This window comes from Pleurodeles waltl, chromosome 8 (genome assembly GCF_031143425.1).
Source record: "Pleurodeles waltl isolate 20211129_DDA chromosome 8, aPleWal1.hap1.20221129, whole genome shotgun sequence".
Classification (NCBI taxonomy): domain Eukaryota; kingdom Metazoa; phylum Chordata; class Amphibia; order Caudata; family Salamandridae; genus Pleurodeles; species Pleurodeles waltl.
Genome location: NC_090447.1, coordinates 616,070,763 through 616,097,287, shown reverse-complemented (window position 1 = coordinate 616,097,287; position 26,525 = coordinate 616,070,763).

Sequence of the window (26,525 nt, the reverse complement as noted above, 5' to 3'; positions counted from 1 at the left end):
TCAGCCTTTGCCCTGTGCCCGCTCACCCAGGAGGGTGGGCATCACCTTCGCCCCAGGTACCTCAGCCCCTGCCCCTGTCACCTCTGCTGCCCTCAGTGAGGAGGCCATTGACCTCCTCAGGTCCCTCACTGTTGGGCAGTCTACCATTTTGAATGCCATCCAGGGTGTAGAAAGGGAATTGCAACACACAAATGCATTCCTGGAGGGCATTCATTATGGTCAGGCTGCCCTTCATCGAACCCTGCAAACTCTGGCCTCAGCACTGATGGCAGCCATTGTCTCTGTCTCTAGCCTCCCCCCTCCAACTTCCTCCACCCAGACCCAATCCCCTGTACCCCAGCCTATCCCAAGCACACCATCAGACCAGCATGCACACACCTCACCACACAAGGGAAGCTCAGGCAAACATAAGCACCACACATCCCACAGGCACTCACACAAGCATCACACACATACAGACACACCAACATCCACTGCCTCCACTGTGTCCCCCTCCTCGTCGTCTCCCTCCTCCCTCCCAGTCTCGTCTACACTCACACCTGCATGCACTACCTCTAAAGCCACTAGGTCCCGCACCAGCACACACACCACCACACCCGGTCACGTGCAGTCACCACCCCCGCTACCATTTGCACGTCCCCTGTGTCCTCTCCCAGAGTGCCTGTGACGCCCCCTCCCAAAGTACACAAACGCAGGCACACACCCACCCAACATACATCAACCTCACGACAGCCTCCAGCGCATGCACCTGCACCCAAAGCCACAAAAGTTACACCTCCTACAACCACCTCCTCTTCCTCCACTCCCAGACCCCCTCCAGCTACCCGTCCCAGTGTACCTAAGAAACTGTTCCTGACCAAGCTTGACCTCTTTCCCACCCCCCCCTCCAATTCATAGGTCCCGTACTACCACCTCAGCCAAAAAAATCTCCGGGACCAGTGGTGCCTGTTGTTAGAGGTATGTGGAGTGCACCGGGCACCAGGGCAGCCAGTGTGACACGGAGCCACAGCACAGCCAGTCCCCCCCGTGACGCACCAGAAGTTGGACAGTGCCCAGCAGGAGAGGGGGAAGACTCTATCCAGCAAAGCCGCTCACAAGGGTCCCGGGGGACTGTCCACTCAGCTGTGCCTCCTCCCAAGGTGGGTAAGGGGCAGAAGAAATCGCCAAAGTCTGGGAGGAGCAGCACGGTGGAGAAGACCGCCATCATCCCCGCTGCCCAGGAGGCCACCGCCAGCCCAATCGTCACCGGCCAGGAGGCCACGGCCAGAGTCAGTGCCCAGGAGGGCAGCGCAATCGTCACCAGAGTCAGTGCCTAGGAGGGCAGCGCAATTGTCACTGGCCAGGAAGCCACCGCCAGAGTCAGTGCCCAGGAGGGCAGCACAATCGTCACTGGCCAGGAGGCGACCGCCAGAGTCAGTGCCCAGGAGGGCAGCGCAAGTCAGTGCCCAGGAGGGCAGCGCAATCGTCACTGGCCAGGAGGCCACCGCCAGAGTCAGTGCCCAGGAGGGCAGCGCAATCATCACTGGCCAGGAGGCCACCGCCAGCCACAGCCCAGCTGCCCAATGAGGATCGCCAGCCCCAGCCCTGCTGGGCAATGAAGGACCGCCATGGCAAGCACCGCTAAACAGGTCAGAAACTGCAAACTCAAGCACCGCTGAACAGGGCAAAGACCGCCATGGCAAGCACCGCTGAACAGGGCAAGCACCGCTGAACAGGTCAGAAACTGCACACTCAAGCACCGCTGAACAGGGCAAAGACCGCCATGGCAAGCACCGCTGAACTGGTCAAGCACCGCTGAACAGGTCAGAAACTGCAAACTCAAGCACCGCTGAACAGGGCAAAGACCGCCATGGCAAGCACCGCTGAACAGGTCAAGCACCGCTGAACAGGTCAGAAACTGCAAACTCAAGCACCGCTGAACAGGGCAAAGACCGCCATGGCAAGCACAGCTGAACAGGTCAGAAACTGCAAACTCAAGCACCGCTGAACAGGGCAAAGACCGCCATGGCAAGCACCGCTGAACAGGGCAAGCACCGCTGAACAGGTCAGAAACTGCAAAATCAAGTACCGCTGAACAGGACAAAGACCGCCATGGCAAGCACCGCTGAACAGGGCAATCACCGCCAACTCAAGCACCGCTAGCCCATGAGCGGCAGGGGCAGTGACGCTACTGGACCGTCACGGGGTGACTGATGCACTCTGGGCACCAGTCCCCCTCCAGAACCAGTGGAGACATGCATCCACTCCGTCTGTCCTGTACAGGATGAAGCACTCTGGGCACCAGTCCCCCTCCAGAACCAGTGGAGAACAGCATCCACTCCGTCTGTCCTGCACAGGATCAAGCACTCTGGGCACCAGTCCCCCTCCAGAACCAGTGGAGAACAGCATCCACTCCGTCTGTCCTGCACAGGATCAAGCACTCTGGGCACCAGTCCCCCTCCAGAACCAGTGGAGAACAGCATCCACTCCGTCTGTCCTGCACAGGATCAAGCACTCTGGGCACCAGTCCCCCTCCAGAACCAGTGGAGACATGCATCCACTCCGTCTGTCCTGCACAGGATGAAGCACTCTGGGCACCAGTCCCCCTCCAGAACCAGTGGAGACATGCATCCACTTGAGAGACTGTGGCTTTGCACTCCCCATGATTGAACAGTGGGCAAACCACCCACTGTAGAGACTTGAGAGACTGTGGCTTTGCACTCCCCAGGATTGAACAGTGGGCAAACCACCCACTGTAGAGACTTGAGAGACTGTGGCTTTGCACTCCCCAGGATTGAACAGTGGGCAGCCCACCCACTGTAGAGACTTGAGAGACTGTGACTTTGCACTCCCCAGGATACATCAATGGGCATGGAGCCCTGTCGTAGATCTGGCGTGGTGCACTCATCCGGATGAGGTGCCCCCTTCGCTTCCCCCTGAGGTGCCTGTTGTATTTCTATCTGATGCCCCAGCAGTGTTCTCTCTGTTTTGATCAGGTATCTGTTGTGGGCCTTGCCCATGCATTTTGGGCCTAGTGGTCCACGGACTATGACTTGTGCATTACCTGCACTTCTAATCGGGGTGTATATTTTGTTGAATGTGTATATATATATATATATATATATATGTAGATATTTGGTTACAGAATTCTGATATATTACAATGGTTCCACTCATGTCCTATGGTCTTTGCATTCTTCCACAGGGGTTGGGGGTTGTTACTGTAATGTTTGGATATGAATTGGTGTGTGTGTTGTAGTGGGTGAGGGTCGGGTGGGGGTGTTGCATGTGTGTGTCCATGTCTTTTGCCTCCCCCTCCCCTATGTCGTAGGTGCAGTACTCACCGTTGTCTTCGCCGCCGGCGTTGATGATCGTCGTATAGGAGCAGGAAGACTATCGCAGGTAGAATATGGAGTTCCGGCTCCATGGTGCCCTCCTTCTTCGTGGAGTGTGTAGAGGTGAGCATTTTCCCTTTGAAATGGCTGTTTCCACCATGTTTTTATCCACGGTGAATCCGCCCCGGAAAAGGCGGCGGATTGGTAGGTTGTGATACTTAGGGCGGTACTTTGTCTTCCACCAGTCTGTTGGCGGTGACCGCCGTGCTGTTTGTTCGTACCGCCGTGGCGGTCGGAGTGTTAAAGTGGCTGTCTTTGTTGGTGGTTTCCGCCACGGTCATAATTCCCATTTTTTTACCGCCTGCCTTTTGGCGGTCTTAACGCCGCTTTAACACCGTCCGCCATGGTTGTAATGACCACCTATGTACCTTAATCAAAGTGTAGCAGGGACTGAAGCATGGGTGCAAAACTAGGTGATACAGGACCTCCCTTACTCCTGGGCTTCAATGACTCTTTAACCCCTTCGCTGCCAGGCCTTTTCCCCCTCAGATGCCAGGCCTATTTTTGGCTATTTGGGGCAGTTCGTGCTTAGGCCCTCATAACTTTTTGTTCACATGAGCTACCCACGCCAAATTTATGTCCTTTTTTCCAACATCCTAGGGATTATAGAAGTACCCAGAGTTTGTGGGTTCCCCTAAAGGAGACCATGAAATTAGCCAAAATACATCAAAACTTTTGTTTATTTGTTTTTAAATGGGAAAAAAGGGCTGCAGAAGAAGGCTTGTAGTTTTTTCCCTGAAAATGGCATCATCTTCCCAGCTTTCAGGGACAGGCAGACTTGAATTGAAAAACCACATTTTGCAACACAATTATGGCATTTTACTGCGACATATCCCATTTGTACTATTTTTTGTGCTTTTGGCCTCCTTCCAGTTAGTGACAGAAATGGGTGTGAAACCAGTGCTGGATCCTGGACAACTAAACATTTCTGAAAAGTAGAGTAAATTCTGAATTCAGCAAGGGGAAATTTTGTGTAGATCCTGCAAGATTTTCCTACAGAAAATAACAGCTGAAATTTTCTAAATATTGAAATTGAGGTGAAAAAAGCAGCCATTTTTCTCCACGTTTTACTCTGTAACTTTTTCATGCAATGTCAGATTTTCAAAAGCAATAAACCATTACGTCTCCTGGACTTTTCTGGTTGCGGGGATATATAGGGTTTGTACGTTTATCAAGAACCGTAGGTACCCATAGCCAATAAAAGAGCTTCACCTTTTAAAGGGTTTTCATTGTATAATGGGTATATAGCAATTAATTTGCTGAAATATAAAGAGTGAAAAATAGTATCAAGGAAACCTTTGTATTTCCAAATTGGGCATAAGATAAGGTGCTGAGAAGCAATGTTTTTTTGCACATCTCTGAATTCCGGGGTCCCATACTAGCATATGAATTACAGGGCATTTCTCAAATGGACGTCTTTTTTACACACTGTATTACATTTGGAAGGAAAAGAAAATTGAGAAAGACAAGGGGCAATAACACTTGTTCTGTTATTCTATGTTCCCCCAAGTCTCCTGATAAAAATGGTACCTCACTTGTGTGGGTAGGCATAATGCCCGCGACAGGTAACGCAACTGGACAATTTTTTACATTGTAATTTGATGTTTTTTGGAAAGTGCCTTGCTGTGGATTGTGGCCTCCAGCTCAGCCGGCACCTAGGGAAACCTGCCAAACATGTGCATTTTTGAAAACTAGACACTTAGGGGAATTCAAGATGGGGTGATTTGTGGGGCTCACACCAGGTTCTGTTATCCAGAATCCTTTGCAAACATACACATTTGGCAAAAAAACACTTTTATCTCACATTTTGGTGACAGAAAGTTCTGAAATCTGAGAGGAGCCACAAACTTCCTTCTACCCAGCATCCCCCCAAGTTTCCCCATAAAAATGGTACCTTACTTGTGTGGGTGGGCCTAGTGCCCACAACAGGATATGCCCCAAAACACAATGTGGACACATCACATTTTCCCAAAGAAAACTGACCTGTTTTTTGCAAAGTGCCTAGCTGTGCTTGTCCAAGGGGACACTATGGAAAATGCATGGAGTCTGCACTTCGTAAGAGGCTGTCGATGGGCTCCTCTCCAGTCCTCTGGCCTTAGGGGCCCCACCACAGTGACACAGGTGAAAATTAAGTGCTCTTCACAGGCTGCTTCTCCCCAAACCAAGGCAGCATCGGGAAACAAGGGCACCCACCACACTCTGCACTCTCCAGGGAAATAGACAACAAAGTACACAGCTTCTCCCATCGCTAGTACCAATAACCCAGGAGCACTCTTCATGAGCTTGGATGAAAGAATGAGGTACTCTCCATGTGCTCCACCAGGGCAGGGGATACTCATCTTGTGTCCAGCTGCAGGAAGCAGCACTGCAGCCACAGAAAGACAGGGGTTCACCACTCATCCACTGGAGACAGCTGTGTAGACACAGCTGAAGGGCCCAGGCAATCAGGCCAACACAAAGGTCCTGATGTATCAGTGGCAGTCCTCCTAGTGACCTAGCAGAACACAGGTCAGCACAACAACACGGCAGTCCCAAGATGATTCCTGGCAAGTCCTTCCAGGCTCTAGTGTCCAGTCCTTACAGTCCATCAGTGTCTCTTCCTCTGTGGGCCCCCAACATGGGGAACAACCCCTATACTTATACTCCTTTTACCCAGCTTCTAGAAGTGGGGAGAAGGTTCCAACCAACTCTAACTGGTCCCAGGAATGCCCTTCTCCTCCACACTGGCTCGAGACATCCGTAGGAGGTAAACAAGCCTTTTGTGTCAGTACAGGACACAGCCTATACAAATGTAATGCGTCCACCTCTACCTCTCAGGGCAGGAAGACCGTTCAGTATTCAGATGTTCTCCTGTTACACCTCACCTTCCCTTTGTGATGGCTGTCTGGAAAGTATACACAAAGCCCAGCTGTCCCTCTAACCCAGACGTGGATTGGAGTCAAGCTGCAAAAACACCAGAGTTATAAGCACAGAAAAAATGCCAACTTTTTAAAAGTGACTTTTCTACAATGGTAATAAATAAATCCACATTCCCCAGTAAGCAGCATTTCTCACTGCCATTCCAACCATACCAAACATGATTACGCCACCCTTCATAGATCAGGAAATACCACTCAGCCATATGAAAAGGGCATTCCCGATGCACTCATATGAGACAGGCAGCACTCACAGCAGTGAGAAACCAAAAAGGCTGTTTGTACTAGGACAGGCTCCAAAACAGGACACATGTCCTACCTCTTTACCTACAAAGCACCCTGCCCATAGGACTAACTAGGAACTACCTTAGGGGTGACTTATATGTAGTAAAAGGGGAGCTCCAGGCCTGGCAAGTTAATTTAGATGCCAGATCCATGTGGCAGTAAACAGTGCACGCAGGCCCTGCAGTGGCAGGCCTGAGACAGGTTTTGAAAGGCTACTTCTGTGGGTGTCTCAAGCTGCACCTCAGGTCCACTTGTAACATTTAACTTACAGGACCTGGGTATAAGAGATGCCACTGTACATGGGACTTACAGGTAAATTAAATAAGCTGCCAATCAGGTATATGCCAATCATACTAAGTTTAGAAGGGAGAGCACATTCCCTTTAGCACTGATCAGCAGTGATAAAGTGCCCAGAGTCCTAGAGCCAACAAAACGAGAGTCAGAAAAATAGGAGGAGGAAGACAAAAAGTTTGGGTTTGACCCTGCAAACAGGACCAGGCCCAACAATTGCCATACTGCTATGTGTGAAAATAAGGCCAACGTCCTCCTTCAGCAATTCAGGAATTCAAACAAGTTCCAGGCCACAGTGGCAGCAGCCATTAACATTGATGAAAACACCAGCAAGATCACTAACAAAGGAGACCCGTGCTTCTTCATTCTTGTCAGACTCTTGGCTGCTTTAAACACCATTGATGATCAGGCCCTGCACAATACCTTCTTTGAAAGACTGGCTTTGAGACTATCATCCATGAACTGGTTTGCCCCCTACTTCAACAAAAGTGTTCAACTCATTCAGAAGAACTCATAAATGTTTGAGTATGTCCCAGTGCCCTGTGATGTAGGCCAGGGTTCCAGCATTCTCCAGGGGTTCTCGGTTTCTGGAGGAACTCCTTAGAATACTCTTGACAGGCAATAAAATCAAGTTCCATGGACATGCAGTTGATAGCTAACTCTGCCTTCAAGTCCCTTCGAGCATTGACATTAACTGCCTGAGAACTCTCTCACTCATTTTTTCTGGCCTTGATAATGAAGGTATACTTAAAGCTCAACAATCTGAAAACAGAGTCTACATTGTTTGCAAACAAAAAGTGAAAACAAATTAACACGTTCAAGAATGGTTCTGTGCAACGACCTCAAATGTTTCAACACTCAGCTATCAGACAGAGGCAAACCACGTGACTTCAACATTATAACAAGCATAAACTTCAATGCGTGCATTGTCATGATGACACAGACAGCATGGCATTAGGTAGAAATGCATCAGAGTATCAAAGCATTACTCATGGAAGCCATCATTAGAACAGTTGTTCAGGCCTTAGGCCCCTCTCACCTACACGGAGGCATTGTCTTGCTTCTCACAAACTGAATCCCACCTGACTCAACTCATGAGCATCCTCCCACCAGTTGTTCCACTCATCAAAGCAGATAAAATATGACCTCCTCACTCCCACGCTCAAATAACTACACTTGCTCCACTGTTAACCAGCATCAGTTTCATGATCTGCAGCATCACCTCCAAAACAATCAACTCTAACACACCAGCCTCCCTGGGCGGCAAGCTACACATCTCTAGTGGCCTCCATATTGCTCACAGCAGAGACCTTACCAGCCTTGAGACAAAGAATTGCAAGGAGAAGTCTAGACGACGGGTCATCTCCTTCCAAGCATAAAGGATATGGAATTTACTCTCACACCGATCAAACATATTTTTTCTTCCTGTAGTTCTTGTAAACACCGATATTTGACCCAGATATTACATGAAGAAACTCCTTACTCACTAAGTTTGCACTTGCATCAGTATTATTGCATCCCTTCCCTAACACTCTGGAATGATTCATTACTCTACAAATATGTTAGTGTTGCATAAGTACCACACACACTATAAATATGTGTGCCTCTTTGCACAAAATATTATAGTTATATGTTTTCATACTTCGTGAAGTTGAATGTTCCATGATTTTCAAAACAATCTAATGTCCCTCAAGGTCCACACTGTGTTGTAGAAAAACAGCATGTAAATTCGCACTTATAATAAGAAACTGCAGTTTTAAATTTGCTAATGCAGCAGAAAATGTTATTTTATTCCCTAAAACATGTAGACCTGCCTGTGTTCACTTTGATTGTGTAACATGGTGAGCCTCTCTTCAATTGCGATTGCATGCAAACTTTCACATGCGTGAAGTTGCACATGTTTATCCTATACAGTGGTATGCGTGCAGATGTATTCAGGTGGGGTGACGCATATGTCTTTTCTACCACAGTATGCATATAATTGCACTCAAATTAAAATGTGTTAGTGCCTTTCGTGCAGTGGTATGCATGGAGCAACAGACAGAAGAAATGATGCTGTGTTGCATGTAACTAAAGTCAGGTAAAAATGCATGTAGCTCTTGTAAGGTTGTTTTCACACACAAGTGTGATCATGTGAAATTGTGCATGGTCTGGGCACTGTGGGTTGAATTTGTATGCTGTCATTAATGTGCCTTGAGCATGGTCTGTGAACAGCGGGTTACACTTGACTGCCATCAGATGAAGTCAAGCATGTGCCTTTTGTGCATAAGTATTTAGACAAGCAAAATAAGCATTGGCAAATATGCGCATTCATGCCCGTGTTTGCAGACATCAGCACATTACAACACATTGGGGGTTATTCTAACTTTGGAGGAGGTGTTAATCCGTCCCAAAAGTGACGGAAAAGTGACGGATTTACCACCAGCCGTATTACGAGTCCATTATATCCTATGGAACTCGTAATACGGCTGGTGGTATATCTGTCACTTTACCGCCACTTTTGGGGCAGATTAACACTCCTCCAAAGTTAGAATAACCCCCATTGTCACTTCCAATGATTGAACCAAAATCAAGCGAGACAGGGGCGTAACAGAGACTCCTGCAGCCAAAGTCTTCATTTGTTTTTTGATTTCGTCTCTTTTTAACATGAAAAGAAGAATTTTAGTTTGATGCAGCACATTCATTTCTTGGTATAATGGGTGATGGCACGATTTGGTGGTAAGAATTTGCACGTTGATTAAATGCTTTTTATATTTACGTTTAACATGATTATTCGAGGTTTTGTTTCTACATATTATAGTGACCCACGACTTGGGTTTTTTCGCCCAAAATGCATTGGGTAAATGTTTTCATGGTTACCTAAGTTTATGTGAATTCCGACGTGCAGAAGGCAAAGGCCTTGATGGGCATTTCTTCAGTGTTTAGAAGTTTGGAATCACGTGGTCTCTGTGAGAAATAAAGAATACTGAAATAAACTTGGATTACTTTGGATTGCGGATAACAATTGATTGACTTTTATGTGCAAAACTGTGTGGCTTGAACTGGTGAGTGACGAGTTATTTTTGAAGTTTGCATTGAGGACAGTCTTTTAGCGTGGCCTCGACCATCACATCAAGAGAGGGAAACTAGACCCAGTCACATAAGGCTCTTTTAGTTTCTATAATGCCCCGGTGCCCTTCATGAGCCAGGTTGACCACTCCTTGACGCAGGTTTTTGGGAATTATGATGATTCTTTTGTCTCTCAGCAGTAGTCCATATTTGGCAATGGACAATTCATCCTTTACATGGTGAAAGGAGGTCAGTTTTTTGGTATCAATGAGTTGGTTGCTTTTGGGATTTTCCAAGTATCCCCACAGGTTCGTTCAAATGCGACATGTTACATCTTGCAAGGTGGTGTCAGCTGCAGTGGCCTCAATGATGAATTCAAGGGGGACTGCAGGTGGTCTTGCCTGAGCAATGATGAAATGAATGTATTCCTCCCCTAGTGATGATTTCGTTGTGGAGGATGTTCTGGGGTGCCTTGACATGTTGTCTACTGGATTCATAGCTATTCTGAGTGTGTGTATGATGGTGTATGAGTACTCTTGAAGACGAATTTCCCATATCTCAATCCTGGTTGGCATCTTTGCTGGGGGGTTTCCAAATATGGTAATTAGTGCCTGATGGTCCATGATGAACGTGAAGTGTTTCCCGTAGATGAAGATATGAAAATGCTCAAAGGCCCAGACTACCACCAGGCTTTCCTTTTCCGGCTGGGAGTATGCTCACTCGGTGTCAGTCAGGCTGTGACTAGCTTATACCACTATGGCCCTCATTATGACATTGGTGGTAAATCCCATTTACCACCATGCTGACTGCCACCAACATAACGCCGCCGCAGCAGATATCCGTTCACCATATGATGACATGCACACCCCAATCCGTCACTACACAGCCACAGACACAAGTCCGCCAAACCAAAGGTCAGTGACAATCTGGCGGTATCAAAACCCACACCGTTACGCCAACAGAACAACGCCCACCACATTATGACCCACGAATCACCACAGTGGACATTCAGTGGCAGTAAACCATTGGCAGTACAGACCACTGCGCTCAAAATACACACACATACAAAACAACACCACATTGGTCAATATAAAATACACACATCTGACACCCATACACACACCACACACCCCCACACCACTATAAAACACACACCCACATTACCCACATTACCCACAACCCTTTACCATTACAAACCATTGGCACGAGACAGACACCACGACTACAGACAAAACCAGAGCCACACATCACCATCACCTATACACCACCCACGCACCCCACATCACACACCCCAACACATCACCTTACACACCCACACAACTCACACAACACCCATGGCACCACAAAGACACCCCAGATTCTCAGAGGAGGAGCTAAGGGTCATGGTGGAGGAAATCATCAGGGTAGAGCCTCAGCTACATCAGGAAGAGGTGGAACGACCTACGAGGGAAGGTACGTTCCATTGCAGTAAGGCACCAACTCGCTGTACAGAGGACTGGCAGTGGACCCCCACCTCCTCCCCCACAACTAACACCATGGAAGGAGCAAGTCTTGGCAATCATGCATCCTGAGGGCCTGGCCAGAGTAGCAGGAGGACTGGAATCTGGTAAGTCAACTCTCTATTACTATCATTCCCCTACCTGCATGCCATCACATACCCCCACCCTCACTCCCATCACTCCACCACCTCCCACACACCCCATCATCACATCCCACTCATCCCAATGCCAAGCCCTGCATGCCATATCAATGCATGGACACCACTCACAGCCCTGCATGGACACCTATCACCAAAGCATGAACACTAGAGAGAACTATACATCCCACCATACACCAACGTACACAACTGAAAGCTGCCAGGGCAAATACAAACAAAGAGGGCAACCCACCGATGCACAATATGTCAGACACAGAAACAATAACACTGCATTTACATCCCCACAGGTACCCCAGCCAATGTCAGTGGCGAAGAGGTGCCAGCACTATCCAGTCCCCGAACTGAAGAGGCCCACACTGATGACAGCAACTCTGGTCGCCTAGATCTGGATGACCAACCTGGCCCATCAGGGACCTCTGGACAGTCGGTTACCCAGGCGCGCAGCTAAGGGCAGGTTTCCTGATGGACCGGGGAGAAGGAATAATATTACCTCCTTGGTTGTGGCTAGCACGGTCCTAGGAAGCTTAATCTCGAATATGGGATGGGCGACTAATTGACCAACTGATATTGACAACTAGTCTACGGTTCGTAAGTGACATTCTAGCACTTCTTTTTTTTAAATAGGAGAAGTAGTTTTCCGGGTCCTGACGAAGCGTCACAGCATCATTTATTGACCAGAAAAAGACGCGAAACATGTTGACCACAAATTAACAGGATTAGGCACACTACCTTTTCTTCTTTATAGACATTATTCCCACTAACACTCTGGATGACTTTTAATCTTGGCCTGAGCCTCTCTCCCTGTTTCATTAAAGTGATGTTTTAGGCTCAGAGCTAATTTTAACCTTCTTATACTCTCCTACACACTTACACCCTTTCTATTCTCTCAGTCAGTATTAGTTTCAGACCTCTACCCGGCAAATTGCCTTCGGTTTAGCACCATCCCAATTGCCGGGGTGGTCCGCCAGACATTGCAGCACCGGTCTGACGAGGAGATAGCCCAGTGATGAAACTTGTCACCCCTTGGGTTCTTGAGGGCTCTCCTGATATCAATGATATCCCTGACACTCTTCGTCCCTGTATTTCTATCTATTTATTTAATTTTCTCTTTGGAACAGTGTACCTTTCTATATAACAGGTAATTTTGGGAGCCTGTACACTGGACCAGTAATCTCCCTGTACCTCCTTTGTATTTAACAGTCGGTTACCCAGGCACAGTCACACACCACCACAGAGCCTCCCCCATCTGGAAACACCACCACAGCACCCACCCAACATACCCATACCTCTGTCCCCAGGACACGTCAATCAGCAGTGTGTCCACCACTACAGGGACCCCAGGGCACACCTCATACCCAAGAAAATCAGGGCCCTGGGGTTAGTGGTAGTGGGCACACCGTTCAGGGGACAGAGGCACATGACAACAGGGAAACTGGGAGGACTGCTGTCCGCCACGGGGAGGACAGGCCCAGGGAATCGACTCTCCAGGAGGCACCCACCGAGATCCTGGGAGCATACCAACATTCCCAGGATACGCTGGGCCAGATCCTGGACAGCGTGCAGGAGAACAGGCGGCTGCAGGAGGGAACCAGGGGGTCAGGGAGGACTTGCAGGCCATCAACACCACCCTGGTCTCCATAGCAGGGGTGCTGACAAACATTGCCAACATTATGAGGGAGGCACTCCAACAACAGCGGGCCCCTGCCACTAGCCAGACATCTGAACTGCCTTCCACCTCCACTGCCGCTAGTGGACAGGAGGCCCCCCCACAGGACCAACAGGCCACCAGCACCTCTCTCCTTGCAGAAGGTGAACCATCCCGCAAATGTTCTCTGCAATCCAGGCAGATGCCAGAGACTATTGCCAAGACCCCGCCAGGAAATGAGACTATCCTGATTGTCAACCCTGTGTCCCACTCTGTCACCCTGTCCACCTTGAACTGCCATTGCTCCCCTTCCTATGTCCCCTTGGACAATGCACCTGTGCTACAAATAGATTGGAACAATACCCTGGACTTTCCTCCATTATCACCCCATCCCAATGCACTTGCCCCTCTCCTTCCTAGCACTTCAATAAACACCCTTTGAATAAATACAAGTATGGTATGTCAAATGTTTTAAGTATGTATTTGTTTAACCATGTTCAAACATTGCAATTCAACTGTACAGTAATGTTCACATAGGAAAGACATGTAGTTGGGTGCAGTGATCACACCAGGAGTGATAGTGGGGCACCAACATCTGCAAAATGAGTTGTCAAAGGGTACAGTGAATGGGCATAGAAGTGGAAAATTACAGCATGCCAGTGCCAAAGATAATCCAAAAAATGACAATGAAATGTGAAGTACCACTGTCTTACCTGTGTGTCATTGGAAGTATTGTTGAATCACTGCAGTTCTGTTGTCCTCATCCTCATCCTCTGCCTCCTCATCTGCACTGTCCACAGGGTTCACTGATGCCACGCGGCCATCTCCAGCCTCCTCCTCCTGCAGAAAAGGCACATGCATCTCAAGGCAAGGTTGTGCAACATGCAGCATGCCACGATTATCTGGCAGACCTTCTTGGGTGAGTAGCACAGGGATCCCCCAGTTAGATGGAGGCACTGGAACCTGGCCTTCAGGAGGCCAAAGGTACGTTCGATAATCCTTTTTGTTTGCCCTTGTGCCTCATTATAACGTTCTTCTGCCCTTGTCCTGGGATTCCTCACAGGGGTCAGTAGCCATGATAGGTTTGGGTAACCAGAGTCACCTGCAAATATCGAGAGACAACATTTAGGCACACACTATCGTATATGGCCCACACCATACACATACACCAACATCTACTGGGTGGGAACCAGTGCTCACCTATAAGCCACACCCTGTGCCTCTGTAGTTGGCCCACCACATTTGGGATGCTGCTATTCCTCAGGATAAAGGCATCTCGCACCAACCCGGGATACTTTGCATTGACATGGGAGATGTACTGGTCGCCAAGCACACCATCTGGACATTCATGGAGTGAAAAGTCTTTCGATTTCTGAACACCTGATCATTTTGCCGGGGGGAGACAAATGCAATATGTGTTGACTCAGTTGCCCCAAAGATGTTGAGGATATGTCCCATTGCCTAGACGTCAGCCTTCACTGTGACCAAATCTTCCACCTGGGGAAAACAATGTAGCTGCACATGTTTAATCAGGGCAGACAATACTCTTGTTAGCACATTTGAGAACATTGGCTGTGACATTCCTGCTGCCAAGCTCACTTTCACTTGGAAAGAACCAGTTGCCAAGAAATGGAGCACAGACAGGACTTGCATAAGAGGGGGTATCCCAGTGGGGTGACGGATAGCAGATGTTAGGTCAGGCTCCTATTGGGCACACAGCTCAGTGATTGTGGCCCTGTCAAGTCTATATATAATGATAATGTGCCTGTCCTCCATTGTTGTCAAGTCCACCAGGGGTCTGTACACGGGGGTATGTCTCCATCTCCTATACGTCCGCAGTGGTTGCAGTGCAAGGGACAAGAGAGTGAGGACCCGGTCACAAACCCAACATCGTAGCCACAACAGTACAATGCATGATGTACATTTTTTATGTATAAGTGGTATTTGTCCTGTATGTCCAATTTTTAACTGTGACCCAGTTATAATCCAGGGCCTGCCCCTCCACCCCTGAAATGGCATCCGCCTGTCCTGTGTGGTGGGCCAGGTCGAAGTGAGGTAATTCTGCTGACATTGTGCGCTATTGCGGGAGGCGGTGGGGAACCGCCATGCAACTCCTTATTGGATAATATTGGGCCCTATGGGGTACAGTGGCCAATTGTGATCTATGCCGGCGGTGACTGTATGCACCGCCGCGTACATGACCGCCATTTTCTATCTGATCACTCACTTGTTACCTGACCTTCAACAGGAGAGGACCTACACTGCATGTGCTGCTGTGACCTGTGTCTGGAACCTACCATGGCTCGTGTGACTGGGGAAGGGCCCCTGCCTTCACCTCGGCGGAGTTGGAGCAACTGGTGGATGGGATCCTACCCCAGTACGGACTGCTGTATGGGCCTCCAGACCAACAGGGGAGTACACAGTGAGCACAATGCATGGGGCATGAATGCACGGAGTGGTGTGTTTGAAGGTCTCGTGTAGGGGGGTTGATGGATGTCCCCTGGGTGGCGTGCAACCTGTGTGCTGGGCCCTGTGTGTGCAAATGGCGATGTGAAGGGGTACAGTGGGCCATAAGTGTAACAGGCAGGACGATCTGACTGATACCATTTCCTGGGTATATTTCTCTGCAGGTCAGTGCCCATCAAAAGAAGGGTATATGGCGTGCCATCACCAAGGATGTGCGGACACTGGGGGTCTACGGCAGGCGGAGCACCCACTGTCGGAAATGGTGGGAGGACCTGATCTGATGGACACGGAAGACAGCGGAGGCTCAGCTGGGGATGGCCTCCTAACGAGGAAGGGGTGCCCGTCGAACCCTGACCCTCTTGATGGCCCGCATACTGCTGGTGGCCTATCTGGATCTGGATGGGCGCTTGAGGGCATCACAGCAGCCACAAAGGGGAGAGTACAGTTCCCATCATTACAACTTACGCATGGTAGGGAGTACCCGAGTGGGGGATGTATGTCAGTGGGTGCCCCTAGGCCAGGTCTGACACTGCAGAGTAGGTCCCATGTTGGTCAGGGCTCTGAAGTGATAATCCTGCTACCTAGCTTGTAGGCATCTACAACTGGTCAGGGCTGTGTGGGTCCCAGGTGTGCTGAAGTTGGCGGTATGTGCCCCTCCCCATGCCCTGGTGGCTAGCATTCTTACTGGTAGTGCATTGCATAGTGCGTAGGACTGTTCCCTGTGTGTGACGGTGGTGTGTATACCAATGGTCGTGTTGGTGCAGGCACTGACCAAATGTATCCTTTGTCTCTTCCCCCCCCCTTTTTGTTTTGCCACCCTGTCCTTATGTGCGTTAGCAAAATCTGGCGGAGGAGCAGAGACACCGGCGACGGAGGGAGCTGCATCCCACAGGACCCCGGAGGCAGAGTCCACCAACGGTGAGGGCACCAGTGGGACGGAAGGGCGAGCGGAGCACCAAGGCAGAGACTAAAAGGGACAGTTTAGACACAGATACCTCCTCTGATGGAAACTTCCTGGTGGTGGCGGACACTTCTGTGACCACCCCAGCTACAGGTACAGCCGCCACCCCGTACCAGCACCGCCCTCCCAGCAGCCCCTCATTGAGTTGCCCGTGCCCTCTCACCCAGGAGGGTGGGCATCTCGTTCGCCCCAGGCACCTCAGGCCCTGCCCCAGTGAGCTCTGCTGCCCTGAGTGAGGAGGCTATTGACCTCCTGAGATCCATCTCTGTAGGGCAGTCAACTATTGTGAATGTCATCCAGGGGCTGTCAGCCCAAATGCAACAGACAAATGCATTCCTGGAGGGCATTCACACTGGTTTGGCGGCCCAACAAAGATCAATCCAGGCTCTGGCCTCCTCTCTGATGGCATCTATTGTCCCTGTTTCCCCCTCCAACTTCCTCTTCCCAGTCCCATTCCCCTCAACCCGAACCTATCCCAAGCACACAGGCAGTGAAGCATGCACACAGGACAACACCCAAGAGTGTCACAGGCAAACACAAGCACCACACATCATCCCACAGGCACTCGCACAAACACTATCCAGATGCAGACATACCAACTGCGACTGCCTCCACTATGACCCCCCTCCTCCTCCTCATTCTCCTCACCTCCCTCACAGTTGCATCTACACTCACACCTGCATGCACTACATCCTCATCCACTACCGGCATCACCACCACACCTAGCAGAACACACACTTCACTGGCAGACACCTCCACAACAGCCATGCACATGTCCCGTGTGTCCAACCCCTCCCAAGGTACACAAACGCAAGCACTCAGACACCCAACAGCCATCCACCTCACAACAGCATCCAGCCCATGCACCTGCACCCAAACACCACAGGCAGACACCTCCTACAGCCACTCCCTCTTCTTCCACTCCTACACTTTCTCCCTCTTCCCTCCCAAATGTCCCTAAGATGTTTTTCCTCTTCACTGTTGACCTCTTCCCTACCCCTCCCCCTCTCTGTTCTTCATGTCTGGCTAGGGTGGCCAAAACCCAGGAAAGCACGTCATCCACCCAGTCCACAGGACTAGTAGTCTCCACACCCACTCGTGGTGGGAAAGGATCCAGGGTACCAGGCAGCCTCAAGGAAAGGGTGCCTGCCCCTAGTGCTGCCAGGCAGGGCAAGGAGCCTGCCCCAAGTGCTGCCAGGAAGGGAAAGGAGCCATCACCAGTTGCTGCCAGGAAGGGCAAGGAGCCTGCCCCTAGTGCTGCCAGGAAGGGCAAGGAGCCTGCCCCCAAGTGCTGCCAAGAAGGGCAAGGGGCCTGCACCAGCAGGCAGGAAAGACAAGGGGCCTGGTGCAGGGACTCAGATGGAGCCCCCACCACCAACCATGGTTGTGCAGCCATCTGAGGCTGCAGGGGATGGGCTGGAGCCTCCCCCCCTACCATCACCAGCAGCACCACCACCACCACCACCAGCAGTGAGCAGCCGTCTGAGGCTGCAGGGGGTGGGCTGGAGCCTCCCTCCACCACCACCAGCAGCAGCAGCACCACCGCTGAGCAGCCGTCACCGCCGGCGGACGGTATGTATTCTTGCCTCCATGGGCTGGTGTGCGGCCTGCCCCCTTCAAACCCTGTGGGTATGACACTAGGCTGAGAGACTGTGACCTTGCACTCCCCAGGTACAGAAGCATTAGGCACGATGCCCCCTCCAGAACAAGTGGGTAAGACACCCACCAACCCCAGTCTCCCCAGGATCAAGAGCACAGGGCACGATGCCCCTTCCAGAACCAGTGGGTAAGACACCCACCAACCCGAGCCTCCCTAGGATCCAGAGCACAGGGCATGTTGTCCCCTCCAGAGCATGTGGGCAAGTCACCCACTTGAGAGACTGTGGCCTTGCACTCCCCAGGACCAAGCACGGGCATGTTGCCCCCTCCAGAGCATGTGGGCAAGTCACCCACTTGAGAGACTGTGGCCTTGCACTCCCCAGGACCAAGCATGGGCATGGTGCCCCTCCAAAGCATGTGGGCAATTCATCCACTTGAGAGACCGTGGTCTTTCAATCCCCAGGACCAAGCACAGGGCATGCTGCCCCCTCCAGGACCAGTGGTCTTGTTCCATCTTCCGGCTGAGGTGCCCCCCGTTCCTGGTCCCCCTGAGGTGCCTGCCTATTTTCAAACAGATGCCCCCTGCAGTGTTCTCTCTGTGTTGCTGCAGGTGACAAGTGGAGCCTTGGACTTTGGCCTGTGGCCCTGTGGCCCACGCACAATGAGGACTGGGCAGTGTCCCTTGAACTGTACATGTGTATATTCCATTAGATTGAATTTTCATATTTCTACTGTATTTATATTATTACACTAACTTTATCACATTCCTGTTGTCCTTGCATTATTCATAAGGGGCACGGGGTAAATATGTTTTATTACTGCAGCTGATTTTGTGTATGGTGTTGGTGGGGGGGTGGTGCGTATGTATGTCACTCTCTTTTTCCTCTCTCCCTCCCCTGTGTGCTAGGCGGCTGTACTCACCGTGGTCATCTTCGCTGTCGTTGGTGTTTGTGGTGGAGCAGGACATAGAAAATCAAAGGGACTATCTGAAGTTCGGGCTCCATGGCAGCGTGGTTCTTCCCTGTGTCTCCAAAGGTGAGTCCTTTAACTTTTGTGCTATGTTTCCGCCAGGCTTTTGATGTCGTTAGTACCGCCCCAGAAAAGGTGGCAGATTCATGTGTCTTAATATGGTGGGTGGAATATTGACTTCCGTCTGGCTGTAGGGGGCTACCACCCTGGCATTCGGTGTGGTAAAGTGGCTGTCTGAGTTCTCACCGCCATGGTCATAATTTGGCGGTAGTTACCGCCAGCCTGTTGGCGGTATTACCGCCACTTTGTCACCGACCACCAGGGTTGTTATGAGGGTCTATGTGTCATTGATCACCTTCTTTGTCATATTGTGATATACCACATCACCAGCATCTCAGGGGTAGGGGGTGTCAGTCAGAGCTGTGACCTTTTCACGGTTCAGCCTCATCCAGTGACTTAAGAAGATGTGTCCATAGAATTTCAACATGGACCTGTGGAGTTCACACTTGACTTTGTTAAGGGTCAGGTTTGCTTCCAGAAGAGCAGGATATACCTAACCAGCCCTTTGTCATGTTCCTTGACAGTGGCACAGCAAGGATGTCATTGCTGTAGTTGAGGTTGATGGGAATGTGGCAAATTACCCTTCTGATCGCTTCTTGAAAAATCTCAGCTGCAAATGAAACACCAAAACTGAGGTGTTTCTACCTAAATAGACTTTGATGTGTTGAAAACGTGGTGATGTAGCGTGAACTCTTGTGGAGTTAAAGCTGGTTTAAATCTAGCTTGGAGAAGATTTTTGCCCCATTCAGCAGTGTGGTCATGTCACTGATGTGGAGTACTGGATGCCTTTCGCTTTCAATGGTGTTATTTGGGGCTCTCGTATCTACACATAGACACTCTTTGCCACTGGATCCTCGTTTGGGCACCACTATCTCGGTACACCCATGTGGTGGGTCCGGAAGTTCTCTCTATGATGTCTGCCCAGAGAAGATCCTGTAGTTCATCCTCCATTGCCTGTTGGAGATGCAAAGGTACCTTCCTATGGTACTGGGCCACTGGTGTCACTTGTTCATTTATCTGCAGACGGACTTGAAAGTGGCCAAGTTTTCCAAGTCATGTGAACAATTTGGGAAACTTGTGTTCAATGTCTGATTCGTCCTCCACTCAATATAGTACTTCCACCAATCTTAATCATACTGCAGTGGGCAGGCTGAGGACACAGTCCACTTCCAGCCCATCCATGACGTAGATATGTGCTTGTACAGTTCTATCTTTGTAGGTAAGAAGTGTTTGAAACCGTCCTGGACATGGAAGTGGTTCTTTAGATGTCCATGCATAAACTCGCACAGCAGCTTTGTGCAGTTTGGGCTTCTGGTTCATTCTGTTATATTCTGTGACACTGATGTAATTGAGAGACGCCCCACTGTCTAGCTCAAATTTAGCAGAGTGTTTCCCATTTGGATGTGCAATCTCAGGTATTTCTTTAGTCTGTTGTGATCAGCAACCATGCAGATGTATTCCTCACCGTCTTGTGAGATTGGTGTGAGAGATCTTGACTCACCGGATTTGGAGCGTCGAGATCTGTATGTGCCATGCGAGTAAAGACTTGATTGCAATGAGCTGGTGGAACGCTGCCATTGGTTACACACAGCCTTCGCATGATGGCTTTACCTGGACTCCCTGGATTTTCTTTGTCTTTTTGCAAAGCTTGGCACACCTTCTCCAAGGGGTTTTTCTTCCCGCAGCGTCGACAGTTTTGAATCAACGCTTGGCATGGCTCAACATGTGGGAAGTCTTGACCACAGCAACAGCATTTTTAGCTAGTGCTCCCTTCTCTTGTCCCACTTACTGAGACTATGAAGACGCCCTGTTCATTGGGGATAATTAATAGATTTCAGTGTCTGTCAGTGTTCAGATGGCTGACGTTTCTTCTGACAAGTTTGAAGCCTGAACGCTTGTTCATGTTTCTCTAGATTTCCTGCTTCCATTTTGTTTGCATGTTATTCCGCTTGATCGTTGACCCTTGTCATTTCTTCTATTTCAACCAGTGAGTAGTTTTTCTTTAAGAGGCGTCTGTGCAGGGACTCTGATTGACACCCTTCAATAAACCGCAGGTGAAGAGCATCTTCAGTCGTAAATGTGTCAAAAGTGCAGTAGCGGGCTAAGTGTTTTAGTCGAAAGAAGAACTCACCCATGGATTCATCCCTCTCCTGGAATGCTAACTTGAAGCTGTAGAGTTCATAGTCAGTGTTCCTTTTGTGAAGAAATTTCCTTTTGAGTGCCTCGCAGATGCCTTGATATGATGACGCAGCATCCGTCAGAAGTTCCTTGATGATCTGGCCAACAGCCTTTCCAATGAGGTTACATAGAGCAATGAACTGTTGAGAGGGTTCTGTGAGCTGTGACCCTTTCATGAAGTCTTCAAAACCTTCCAGCAAGTCTTACCAGAGGAGATCCATGCCACCCCAGACATAAGGGCGAACAGTTCCGGCGGATGCAGAAACTGAACCTCCAATAAGGCTGGCCTGCACATGGCATGGGATGGATAACTGGGCGAAGCAGTCATGGCTCCATCTGTGTTGCGGCCCATGCATCGTTTGAAGTCTGGTGATGTTGACAGGGCTTGAGGTAGAATGGCTTGAGTCCACCAAAATACTGATGGGCGGGGAAAGTAGTAATCCTCTTGGGGTGACTGCTAGGAAGAACCTCGGAGCATGGACCGCATGGTGGTTGAAGTAGCGTAATGTCACTGCCAGGGTGTGATTGGGGCCCAGGAGAGTTCAGAGGGGCCTTTGTAATGATGGCTTCACAAGTATTAGCGATTGTGTATGGTTGAGCACCTCTGCAGTATTCACCGTATCTATTTTGTGATGGCACTCAAACTAAAAATGGCCGCCTTCAGTTCCTTGCAGCTTATTAGTTGAGCTGCCTGACCACAAGATGGCCGTCGAGAACAGCTGCAGTCTTGCGGGACTTTGCAGGAAGAGATAGTCAGAGCGAGAGGTTTGTACAGGGAGCCGTGGGCAGACATGCAAGGCTCGACTTACCTCTTTTGAAGTGCCGGGAATAGTGATGGTGGCATGCAGTGTGTGGATGTCACCTAGGCTGGCTCCGACATCACCTCTTGTTCAGGACTCCTGCTGCACGATCCGGTGGTCTCCTGATGTCGCACTGCTGGCAGCCATCATCCGTGCTGCTTCTCTTCACCAGGCGAGCATCACACAATCGAGGTGGGCACCCAATTTCATGCTACACCTGTGGGGGGCTGCACAGAATGAGCAGGCACAGCTGGAGGGTGTCGATCCAAACTTCAGCACCAGTTGTAGTGTTGGGATGACGGAAATGAAGAGGCGGACTCATTGGTGGCAGGTAAGCTACTTTATTACAAACAATTCAGGAGCTTGCACAGCCCCACCTTGTTGTTTCCTACTGTCCCCTATCTGTGTTCCTCCTCCTTTTCCGGCTCCTAGCCCTCATCCACTGACCGGACAGCTCTCTATCTGCGAGGTCCTAGTGCCCTCATGTTACCATGCTATCACGACATTAGAATGGGAACCTTGGGGCCCCTCTTCACATTCTGCAGGACAGTCACATAATCTCAGTCACCACTTAGTCAGACAGAAGTTGTGCAAAGATGGGGAAGACCGCCCAAAAAAGAGACTGCGACATGGGAGGCCCTCCACATTCTAGAACACATACAGAAGGGACGGACCCCGCAACGCACTGCACACCAACCACGGAACCTAATGAACCGACTCTCCAGGATGTACTACAAGCCATAGCAGCATCCCGAAAAGCACTGGAAGTCAAAATAGACCCGCTCAGCATAGATTTGGGGCTCTTAAGAGACGATCACAAAAGATTGGCAGAAAGAGTATCAACCACCGAAAGAGACCTAGTGGAAACAATTCCAACGCTGATGCTAACAAGCAATAAACTGAGTAATATAGACAATCGCCTTAAAACACTGGAAGATAGAGCGGAAGATGCCGAAAACAGGGCAAGACGCAGCAACATTAGAATCATAGGTCTCTCAGAAAAAAGTGAAGGGTCCAATATGATTGACTTCCTGGAGAACTGGCTAAGGACAGTAGTCGCCCCGGGGGCCTATCCAACTTGTATGCCCTGGAGAGAGCACATAGAGTCCCTACAGGAAACCACCACCTGAAACCTCCCCAAGACCAGTAATAGCGAAATTACTCCACTTCAGGGACAGAGACCACATATTGAGGCAAGCACGACAACGAGGCAAATTAACAATAGCGAATAGCAAGGTCTCCATCTTCCCAGACTTTACAAGGGAAGCACAACGACGCAGAGCAAACTACAATGCAGTAAAACGCAAACTTTGTGAACTGGAGATTTCCTACTCAATGCAATTCCCAGCAAGACTCAGATTGGTAGTCCCGACGGGCACAGAATTCTTCTCAAACCCGAGGAAACTTGGGCATGGTTGGAGTCCAGACCAACACCAGCCCTAAACGTTGTCCCACAACATGGAACGAAGCGAAGACACTCCAGACTGGGTAAGCGATGAACAGCTTACAGATGCGATCCCCCTAACGCAGAAGAGGCTCAGAGAGAGAGGAGGCAAGCGATGGAAGCAGCAGCAATGATCAGCAGAGGAGCTGGGAGGTCGGAAGCATCCTCGCCTTAGGGCACGCAGAGAGAGGATGAACACTCGGTCTCAGACAGTGAAACAGCGACCTCCACGCAATCGAGCATATTGCTACCCATGGTCACGCCAGACACAGCTGATGAAATATCTGAGCAGTATACGCCAGCCCGAAAGGCCCGAGCCAAAAGGCATGATCCATGACAAAAGAACCAGGCGAGCACGGAGAACTTCACCTACTGCAACAAGATCAACATCCCACCTGAGGTAACATTCATGCACATTTCCCACGGCATCGATAGTTGGTACCACGGGATCGGTCTGGGTATTCCTGGAGCTTCCGATTTCCAGACAACAAACACACCACCCCCGCAACAGCTGTGTATAACACAGACAAAACTAGAACACTAGTTCGAACCTTGTTTCACATCAAAGTTTGGGTGAAGTCGTTACTACCTTGGCCCTGGGGATGGGGAGTTGGGATCTTTGTTATTCAGATATATTACAGTTAATGTTGAGTGTCCTGAGTAAGATGCAAAATTACGGGTTAAATAGATTCTACTACAAAGCTGATGGGCGATGCAAGGGATTCCCACACACTTCCCCAATAGTGAGAACGGTGCACACATACCGTGCATGGCAAAACAATTGGGGGCTAGTAGACATAAGGCACGCCCAACATACTCAAGACTGAGAATACTCATTCTACTCGCACATGCATGACCTACATGTTAGACTAGACACCTTTCTTGCATCACCAGAAATACATAGGACAGTACAAACAAGCGAATACCTTGCTTGTACAATCTCAGACCACAATCCACTTATTATCAGCTTGAATTGGTCCCGGCCAAAAGCGCCCATACCCTCTTGGCAACTCAAGCCTGCCCTGTTAGAGGACGAGGCATTTAAGCACGCAATCGGCGAAGAAATAGACATGTACTTCGATGCTAATGAGGGATTGCCTTCCTCAAAACTAGTAGAATGGGATGCGTTCAAAGCGGTCATCAGAGGGAAGTGCCTCTCGGTGGCATCTGGAGAAAGAGGCGTGATACTGTACGATATAGAAGAAGCTGAATGCAGCCAGAGGGAGATAGAACGACAATGCCCCAGAACCCCAAACACAAGAGGGTCGCTGACTACTGCGCGGGAAAAAACTATGTCAGCGAGTGACCGGTTGTGATGCTACGACTACAGGGCTTACTTAGCATGAATGCATGCAGAGGGGGACCGAACAAGCACATTATGAGCATGGCTGTACAACCCTGCCAAGAGAAGCTCAGTGATAGTCGAACTTGATCTGCCTGGAGGTTCCCCGGTGAACTCCCAACTGGGCATTAACGAAGAATTTAGAAAATACTATGCAGACTTATACGCTAGCAAAGTACACCCCCCGCTAGAGGAAGTTTGGAATTTTCTACGCCATCTGCCACTCCCCAAGTTATCAGTACTAGATGTGAATAACCTAGGGGCACCAATTACGCTAGCAGAAGTGAAAGAAGCAGTAACCTCTATGGCACAGAGGCCCACATGGGTAACCAATAGAATTCTATCTATCTTATCTCGCTAAACTAGGGCCCAAACTAGTACGGGTATATAACACGGCAGCTGAAACCTGGACTTTCCCCTCATCTGCACGAGAGGCAATGATCATACCACTATTGAAGCCGGGGAAGGACCCGACAGATGAGGCTTCCTACCGACCTCTATCGATGCTAACAACGGACTATACAATACTAAGTAAAATATTAGCGACTCGACTCCTGCATCATATGCCCCAAATAGTACACTCAGACCAAGCCGGCTTCATACCAGGGCGCCAAACAGCGCAAAATATACGACGCCTTTTAGCACTGATGAACTGCAATGGGTTTGATAAAAAATCAGCAGCAGTTTTTGCCATTGACTTCGAAAAAGCTTTCGACAGTCTGGAATGGCGGTATCTATACAAGGTTCTTCACAGGCTCGGATTGGGAACACGGTTTATTGCCTGGACAAAATTACTTTATTTCCAACCTAAGGCCAGAGTCCGCACAGGTACTATTATCTCTGATAGTTATGGAATAGCAAGGAGAACTAAGCAGGGCTGCCCTCTTTCCCCCTTGCTATTCGCGCTCACAATAGAACCACTAGCCTGCGTGGCCAGGGATGACAGAGCTTATAGAGGCATTACTCTAGCGGGCCAGACCCACCACATCACACTACATGCAGATGACCTTCTACTTTTCCTTAGAACGTGGAGGAGAGATCTGCAAGGGACTCAGACACTACTTAAAACCTTCGGAGACCTATCGGGCTTGAGAGTGAACTGGAAGAAATCCAGCCTCTTCCCCCGCCACCCCACCCCCCCCGGATACAGGAGAACTACAATGGGAACCCAGGTGCCTAAAATACTTAGGGGTCCATATTTACCATGACTCCCAGAACCTCTATGAAGGCAACATAGAGCGAGTGCTGAGAGGTATTAGAGGTTCAATGGGGATCTGGGCTACAATCCCCATTTCAGTAGCAGGCAGAATAGCACTTTTAAGGATGATATCCCTCCCTAGGCAGCTATATTTGTTTAGGACCCTTCCAGTGTGGATACCGAGTGAATTCTTTACTAACCTGAACTCTATGATCACGGGATTCATATGGGGCACAGGCAGGTGGAGACTGTCACTTGAAGTGATGCATAGGGCGACTGAGGAGGGTGGGCTTG